Here is a 10,183-nt window from a genome sequence, read left to right on the forward strand (position 1 = left end):
TGGGATACGGTATATTTGCTAATTTACTTTTAGGGATATGGGATATTAGACAATTTACTGTAATGGGATATGAGATATTACAACTTTGAAATTGTTTAGGGGATACGGCATATTAAAAATTATTTTAGGGAGGGATATGCATTTTAAAAATAATGTGTTAAGGGATATTAAGACTAAAAGTTCTAGGGATACGGTATATTAGATACCCCCCCCCTATACAAGCCTCTTTACTGACTTAGCAGACTGCAGATTTGTTTGTATTCGAGTGGCATTTTTTGTCAGTTAAGTATGGAGTTATGTATATTACATGTATTTTGTTGATTCAGGCTTACACTTTGCTGAAATTTGTTCCTGATTTGTTATATATAGTACCACTTAGTCTTTGTCGGCCACTTCCTTTCAAAGTTGTTTGTATAGGACATTTCGACAATTCGTCGTCATAGAGTTTGGTCGTAGTGGCATTTAACGATAAAAATTAATTCAAGGTTTTAAATCTGTATGTTTGTGAACATTTTGTTAGCTACAGGTGTACATACTCAAGTATAGTCAAAATTAATATCATAGATATAACTACATGTATAAAGTTGATAGAATGCAATTTAGAAGGAAATTTGTCAAGAAAAAAAAAATCCACATTTAATGACTTAAGTGCTTAGTAAATGTTGGATTTAAATTGTATTGTATTTTCGGGAGGATGGACTAAGCAGCACAGCCATAGGTTCTGAAACTAAGGTTTTCCTTAATTAATAAAAGTCTAATACCGGTGATTATGAAGGTCAAAACGCAGTCAGATACTTTACCAGTTGATCGTATGCATAGGTTGAAGAAAGATCATCCCATAGAAGAGCTAGAGACGGAGTTTGGTGGACTGGCAGGCGAGGACTTGAATGATGTTTTGACGGTAAGTTTTTTTATTTTTATTAGAATGGGATTGCTGGTACCGGTTTTACCTTTGTCAAAACAATATCAGATCCTGTATATTTTATTTACTTAGAGCAATTTTCTCATGTTGTTGGATTTGAATCTGGATATATTTTCCCTTTAGACTTTAAATTTTGTTCGGCCATGGTTAATAACGGACATGAGGGACTGTTTAAATTATTCAAGCTATGTCTCAAGTCTGTCTTCTTTCTTAGGGACTCTTAGTATTTTAATGACAATCTGAAGTTATTTTTTATTTTATTATTATTATTATTTATTCCTTATTTTTATTTTGTAGTTGTGTTGCAAGGAGCCACTTATAGAGAATGCTAGGTTGCTGATGCACCTTGTCGGGGCCCCAAAAGGGAAAGCTTTTGCAGCCCGGAATGTTCCAGATCCTGTCATTGTAGCTAGTACTAGTTCTCATGGAGCAGGCGCAGCCCTTTTAATTTTCAGGGGAGTTTTGGTAATGGAAGATGTAATAGACTGGGAAGGGAAGGGTACTCCAGGGGAGGCAACTGTCTTTTTTGTAAAGAAAGCGGGCACTACGTTGCTGAATGCCCTAAGATTAAGAAGGACTCTTAATAAGACATTTTGTTTGATATTCTCGATCTTGTGAATTTTTTAGGTTTAGTATATTTTTGGGGTATTTTGAGGTTTTGTAATTTTGGATATACAATCATAAAATGTATAAATATTTTTATTTTATTGTCGATTTTCATTTTTATTGTTAATAATTTTTCGGATACTAGCCTTTAACCTTAGGGACACTGAAGCCCTAGTGAATTTTACATTCACGTGGGCTGGGGGCTGAGTATCCACCTCTGTAGTCAACATGGTCGAAGAATGGTTTTATAAGTTTTTCAGTGCGATATATTAAACCATGCTAATGATGAAAAGAAAAAAAACTTACCAGATGTTTCTATTTGGGAGTTGAAATAAAGTTTAAATCCATCAGTAATACAGAGAAGGATAAGGGAAGATTATGTTGATTACAGGGATGTGATATCTCAGCCCCTTACCCATAGTTCAGCAGATAATTTGAGATTCAGAAACCCCTAACAATTTTATGGCAGGCAGTTTGCATGAGCATTTTGAATGGGAAAAAATTTGCACTGATAGAAAATTTCTAGATTGGGAAAAAATGGTGTAAATGTTGATCCGTTTTAAGCATTTCAAGGGGAATTTTAAAGGAAAGCATTATGACCATGATATCCCTCCCAGTATTTTGCTACCTAACGCTAAGTTTTCTGAGGACTACACCCAGTTTATTGCTAGAACTTTAGAAGAAAGGTTAAGGAATGGTTCTTTGACATTGCTAGGAAAAGTGGGTGAATGTGACCCTCCTTATTCAGTGCTTCCTTTAACTATAGAACCCAGTAAACCAAGGCTTTGTCACGATGAAAGGTATCTCAATTTATGGATTGTTGATAGTCCTTTTTCACTCGAAACTTTAAGAGACCTCCCACGCCTTGTTCGTAAAGATGATTTGATGTCCTCTTTAGATGACAAATCCGGATACGATCATATTCTCTTAGATGAGGATAGTAGAAAATATTTTGGTTTGCAATTCGGTGGGTTTTATTTTGTTTTCAACAGTATTCCTTTTGGTTTTAAGGCTAGCGCATATATTTATCAGTTGACTGGACTTGCTGTTACAGGTTTTTGTGGATCACTGGGTATACCTTGTTTACAGTATATAGATGACAGATGGATAAGAGAGCTGGTGGGGAAAATTGATGATATACAATGTGCAAGACAGAAGAACGCTGCTATATCCTTACATGTCGTCTGTGAGGTTTTAATCAGATTGGGTTATTTTATTAGCATTGAAAAATCTAAGTTTGCCCCTAGTGCAATAATCAGGTTTTTGGGTATGTTGGTAGACTCAGACAGATTGGCTTTTCTCATTCCTGAAGATAAAGTGCAAAAAATTTTGGCATTGAAGGATAAAATCTTGTCTGTGTAGGAAGTTGATTTGAACACCTTACAAAAGTTTGCTGGGAAGTGTATTTCTTTCTTGTTAGCAGTGCCTAGTGCTAAATTCTATACAAAGGAAGTCAACAAAGCTATAAGTATAGCAGGGAAAAATAGTGCTTATGTTGAGCTTTCTCAGGATTTAAGAAATGAAATATCTCACCGGACTTTTTTTACAAAGCTGGAAAGGATGTTTTCCTTGGAGAGGTGAAAAACATTTACAGGTGTCTATAGACTCATCTTTATACAAGTGGGGAGCTTTGGTTTTCTCACAGGACAAGTCTACAGAATTCTCAGATTTTTGGGATGGAAAGGGTGAACGTCCTATTCATTTAAAAGAAACACAGGCTTTAATTAATGGTCTTAAGTCTGTTTCAACTTCCATTCAGGATCATAGAGTAGATGCCTTTGTTGATAATATTGCATGTGTGCAGGCATGGGATATACAGAAATTTAAGGATTTGGCCTTAAATGAACTAATGAAAGATCTTTTCAATTTTACAGTTGAGTTCAATGTTGATCTGAGGATATCTTACATTCCTTCTAAGAAGAACCCTGTAGATTTACTTTCTGGAAGTCGATCTGTCCAGGATTATATGTTCAGTAGAGACAAATTTCTTTAATAGAGGAAATTTTTGGTCCTCACCAAATAGATCTGATGTCTTTAGACTCTAATGTGATGAGGAATGCGGTTGACTTACCTTTGCGTCATTTTACTCCGTTTTCAACTCCAGGTTCAGCAGGTGTTAAAGTGTTTTCTCAGACTTTGTGCCCGTCTGATAATTTGTACATCCCCCCCTCTTGTTTTGATCCTTCAAGTTTTGAGTTTTTTGAGAGACCAAAGAGTTAGATTTTGCACCACGGTTATCACCAATGAAGATGTTGCACTCATATGGTGGCCTTTGATTAGTATTTCGCTGGAAGACCATGTTGTTCTTCAAGATGTGTGGCTATTTAAATCATCAAGATTTTCATTTCTGTCAGTTTTGTGGGGATAGAAGATGTAATAGAGAAGATCCCCTTGATTTGCAGGATTTAGAATCATATAATGCTAAGAAACGCATTCATACTGTATTCTTGGGTTCAAAAGCAGAATTTAGAATCCAATTCCGCCAAATTTGAGTGTGTGAGCGAAAATATTTGGAAAAGTAAAAAAAAGGCAATTTTCCACATGTGCACAGAAAACCCCAACAACTGTTATGGAATATCCGAAATACACAATAGTTACCGAAAAATTTTCCCGATAGAATATTATAGTTTGTTTTTGAAATTAAACCCTCTTCTTTTCAAACCGGTGAAAAGTGAGAGACTGGGCTATGTGCACTAAATGGACTTTAAAACATAATATGAGGTGTTTTGGACCCCATAACATTTGTTTAATAGGTTTTGGATACTCCATACCATTTGTTTAAAGGGTTTTGGATACCCCATAACATTTGTTTAATGGGTTTTGAATACCCCATACCATTTGTTTAAAGGGTTTTGGATACCCCATACCATTTGTTTAATGGGTTTTGGATACTCCATACCATTTGTTTAAAGGGTATTGGATACCCCATACCATTTGTTTAATGGGTTTTGGATACCCCATAACATTTGTTTAATGGGTTTTGGATACCCCATACCATTTGTTTAATGGGTTTTGGATACCCCATACTATTTGTTTAGTGGGTTTTGGATACCCCATAACATTTGTTTAATGGGTTTTGGATACCCCATACCATTTGTTTAAAGGGTTTTGGATACCCCATAACATTTGTGTAATGGGTTTTGGATACCCCATACCATTTGTTTAAAGGGTTTTGGATACCCCATACCATTTGTTTAAAGGGTTTTGGATACCCCATAACATTTGTTTAAAGGGTTTTGGATACCCCATAACATTTGTTTAAAGGGTTTTGGATACCCCATATCATTTGTTTAATGGGTTTTGGATATCCCATAACATTTGTTTAATGGGTTTTGGATACCCCATAACATTTGTGTAATGGGTTTTGGATATCCCATACCATTTGTTTAAAGGGTTTTGGATACCCCATACCATTTGTTTAATGGGTTTTGGATATCCCATAACATTTGTTTAAAGGGTTTTGGATACCCCATACCATTTGTTTAATGGGTTTTGGATACCCCATACCATTTGTTTAAAGGGTGGTATGTTTAAAGGGTTTTGGATACCCCATACCATTTGTTTAAAGGGTTTTGGATACCCCATACCATTTGTTTAATGGGTTTTGGATACCCCATTCCATTTGTTTAATGGGTTTTGGATACCCCATACCATTTGTTTAATGGGTGGTATGTTTAAAGGGTTTTGGATACCCCATACCATTTGTTTAATGGGTTATGGATACTCCATGCCATTTGTTTAAGGGGTTTTGGATACCCCATACCATTTGTTTAATGGGTTTTGGATACCCCATACCATTTGTTTAATGGGTTTTGGATACCCCATAACATTTGTTTAATGGGTTTTGGACCCCATACCATTTGTTTAATGGGTTTTGGATACCCCATACCATTTGTTTAATGGGTTTTGGATACCCCATACCATTTGTTTAAAGGGTTTTGGATACCCCATAACATTTGTTTAATGGGTTTTGGTCTTGTATGTAAATATTTATAAGATTTAATTGTAATTATTTGTATTAACCTTTTCAACTTTGTAAGATTAGCTTTGTAATTTGTGTATTGATTATGTTTAATGTTATGCAAGGAAACTTAATATTATATTGTTAATAAATGTGTTTTTTTAAAGTGTTATTTTATGTAATCCAATAGGATTTAGTTGAAATTTACAGTAGGGTGATACTATGAAATGGAAGAAAAAGTTTGAGGTTTGGGAATGTTAATAGTTTCGGGGTAAGTAATGGGAGGTTTTTAGGTTTAAGGGCTCAATTTTGGAGGGTATTATTGGTTTAGGTTGAAGATTTTTAGACTTATTGGGGGTTATTCTTTTATCCCAATACTTAATAAATCCCGAGTGTATTTGAGCGGGTCTGATTTAGGATACGGTAATATCCTAATATCTCGCGAGAATTACGAGGCGTTTAAATCATTCTTAGCTGAACAGCTGTGGAGGTTTTTCCTGCATGTGACTGGTGGTTTCTATTTTTAACCAATTTATAGAGTGAGATAGGTGAAGAGTAAAAACGGTAAGTAGCTTTGTTTAGTTTTAAGATGCCGGCCGTTTGTTGAAAAACACGTCCGCCACATGTTGTCGATTAAAAATTCCAGCATTTTGTAAACATCTTCCTCTGTATATTTGGAAGATAATTTGGAATTATTTCTTACAAAGTATGAGGAATTTCTACCAAGAACCATTAAAAGCACGATAGAAGCGTTCGTTTATCTTTGTACTTTGATTATTTCCTTGATTTAGCTGTTATTTTTTAAAATTTTTGTGCTATTATTAATTTATATCTTTTCATTAATTTTATTTTCTATTTTTTTCTGTTTTCATGATATGTCAATATTATTATTTTTCGTCGTGCGTGTATCGTGCGTTTAAATACACGCTGGGGGCGTTCGTTTATCGTGCGTTTGGGTATCGTGCGTGCGGGAAACCTAAACGTCTCAAGGAGTGTATTTATTTTCTATGAATGGTGGATTTGGAAATGATAAAATTGACCGAGCAACCGGCAAAAATTCAAGTGTTTTTGATGATATCATAAGCACAAGTTCACCTTTACTGTAAAATTACAATTTTGGGATATTTGAAGTAAGATAACATTTTTCCTGATATTAGTTCACCCATATCTGTATAAACTTGGGAAAGACACGAGCTATTGCCACGTGTTTTAAAATAGTAATATATATAGACTCTGAGGTAGACCATGATGTCTTAGCATTTAGTACACCAACATAACAGAATCATAAGGGATAAAGTAAAATTCTAGACAGCATAAGCTTTTGCTTAAATATTACGCCTACAATAAGAAATATGGTTCTGATATTTTAAGACCAGACTGAAGGTTGCTGGAAAATGTATGAGAAATCCAAAAACAATCACTTTCAATATGGTGGCTGTACATGTGTTTCATGCAGTAACCTTTCATCATCAGAATTAAAATCAAATAAATATGAAGACAAAATACATGAAGTAATTGATTACAAGAAGTCTCAAAACAAAACCTATATGGAAATTTGAAGCCAAATCCATCATCGAGAGAGGTTCTAACATGTGCATTACAAGGAATGCTCAGTGTTTTTGATATTTTGCAATTTTGCAATGCAACAAATTTCGATAAATATGATATATAAAATTTTAAAAATTCTATAAAAAAGAGGAGGGTTGCAGGGTCAGAGGAAAATTGGACTTCAGGCTACAAACCGCTTCAATGCTAATTTCACAAAATGAGTTATGGAGCTGCTACCTTCAGTTTAACCTGAAGAAGACTATACATCACCTGAAAATATTACGTGGGGTTTACAATGCGACACCGGCTCCTAGAAGACAATGAGCTAAAAATAGAATGGGAAGTTCCCAGGCCCTATATTTTACAAAAGAGGGTTTTCATGCAGAACTCATAAAAAGAATTTAATTCAGTAAGTTACATTGACCATTTTATCTAGAAATAAGGAAAATATAATTCCCTGCCAAACACAAGCTCACTTGTGCGAATTTGATGTGCACTTTTTCCATAGTGCTCAACAAAACACAAGTGCAATTTCAAACTTGTTTCTATCTATGGCTTCGCATTTTACACTTCGACCTTAAAGACACTTTTTCATGGAAACCCAAGTTACCTAATCGAAATTCTATTTCCCGATTGGCTAAATACTGATAATTTATTTGCGTTCGAAAAAAAAACTGCATCGGAAATTGAAATTGCGTGCCATTTGTCACCTCATCTTCATCTTCATTAAATCAGATGCTACATCCAAGTACATTTTTGCACCGCCCATGAATCAAGTGTATTTTAGTCTAAACGTTGAGATCGAATAAGTTCTGAAAAAGTGCTGTGCGTCTTTAGAGGAGGAGGTTGTTTCTAGTATTGATGGGTTCAGACTGTTCCAATCACGGATTGTGTTCGGAATAAGGCTGGTTTTCAGAACATCAGTACGAGCATATGTAAAACTGTTACGATTAGTTCTGGTGTTATGTCTAATGTCATTGGTTGGTATGTTCGCTACTCCATTAAGACCTTTATGAAATAATATAAGTCGGTTTTCTTTTCTACCATATTTTAATGATTTCCATTTTAATTCTTCCATGATCTTAGTCACTGACCCTTCGTCATAGTTGAAATTATTCAAAACAAAGCGTGCAGCTCTTTTTTGCACCTCTTCTAGTTCTTCTAAGTATTCACAATTAGGGTCCCAAACAGCTCCTGCATATTCAAGTATCGGTCTAACACAACTCAAGTAAGCAGTTTCTTTTGCTTCTTTATTACAGAAATTTAGGTTTCTCTTAAGCATTCCTAATACTCGGTTGGCTTTGCTTGTGACTTCAGATACGTGTTTGTCCCATCGAAGGTCTGATGATATGTTAACTCTGAGGTATTTTATTGTATCTAGGAATTCTAATGTTGACCCTTCCAATTTGTATTCATAATCCACTTGATTTTTTTCTTGCGTATCAGTCTCATCATGTTACACTTGATCGGCTGGAATCGCATGCTCCATTTCCTAGCCCATGCTCCTAGTTTATCTATATCTTCTTGTAGTTAAACGCAGTCATTGATGTTGTTTACTGTAGGGTAACAGACACAATCGTCAGCAAACAAACAGATTTCAGAATCAATATTGTCCAAAATGTCATTTATATGTATGGTGAATAGCACAGGTCCCAAAACTGTACCTTGTGGTACACCTGATTCAACATCTGACCATTCCGATCTTGTTCCATTTACCACTACGTACTGTTTACGAAGACAGAGGAATGCATCAATCCGACAGAGTGTTTTTCCTGAGATGCCGTAGCTATTCAGTTTCGACTTCAGTTGTTCGTGTGGAACCGTGTCAAACGCTTTTTCAAAATCTAATTTAAAAATGTCTGTTTGTTTTCTGTCGTCAATATTTCTAGCCCAGTCATGTGTTACGTTACAAAGTTGTGTCTTACAGTTATGGTATTTACGAAAGGCATGCTGTCTACTTGTTATAATATTATCCTCATCTATATGGCTCATAATGTTTGAACACACTATATGCTCACACAACTTACATAAAATGCATGTCAATGACACTGGACGATAATTTGCTGGCATAGATCGATCCGGCTTTTTATATAGCGGACAGTTATTCGCTGTGGTCCTTTCGCTAGGAATTATACACTACTATCTATAGTTCGTTGGAATAAGTGGGTTATAATTGGTGCAAGTTTGGTTGCTAGATCTTTAAGAACTGATTTCATCTGGCCCACAAGCTTTGGATGCATTAAGTCCCTTTAATAATTTCGCTATTCCTTTTTTTTATATTTTTGGATGTTTTTATCAATGGTACAGCCTCCGTTTCAGTTTTCTTCGTAAACACACTACTGAATTGTTCATTTAAAGCCTCTGCTTTTTCTCTATCATTTTCAGCGATAGTCCCTGATCTTGTCTTAAGAGGTGGAATGCTTTGTGTATCTTTCTTTTGAGACTTAATGTCTTTCCAGAATGGCTTACTGTTAGATTTGATGTCACCAATCATATTCTCAATATATTTATTATGAGCTTTGGTAATTTCGATTTTGATATCGCTTCTGATTTGGCACCACTTTGCTTTTAAACGTGAATTTCCAGTTTCTTTTGCTCTCTTATGAAGCTTATTCCATTTTCGTATCATAGATCTTATATTTTGATTTATCCATGGTAGTTGTTTCCTACTTTTCGATATTTTTGATGGTATGTTTTTATTAACACTTCGTAGGTTAAAGGTTTTAATAAGTTTCCAGTTTTCTTCCTCACTTCTGGTGTTTTGCATGATATTGAGGTATTTTTCCTTCGTAAAACACTTAGTTTCCTCCTTCATTTTCTGCTAGTCACCTTTGTTATATAAGTAATATTTTTGTTTCGGTGTTTTTGTAGGCTTCATATATATACACAAAGAACAAGATATTCACTTAAAAGAAAAAAAAGTTACTGCGTTGGCTATCTTTTTTTAAAGATAGTACTTGTTTTTCTACAACTTCCTCCACTTATTGGAATACATCAATAGTGTACTATACATTTTAAGTAGCTGTCGTTGTAAGAATCATGCAAACTCTGAAAAATGTGATACACCCCCAAAAAGGCTACATATTTTTATTTTTGTAATTAAGTTGTTTTATGGGTCTATACTATGAAATATGTAATTATTCATT

The sequence above is a fragment of the Perna viridis genome, chromosome 11, assembly GCF_037379345.1.
Source record: "Perna viridis isolate PV_CMFRI_1.1 ecotype Kerala chromosome 11, ASM3737934v1, whole genome shotgun sequence".
In the NCBI taxonomy this organism is placed as follows: Eukaryota; Metazoa; Mollusca; class Bivalvia; order Mytilida; family Mytilidae; genus Perna; species Perna viridis.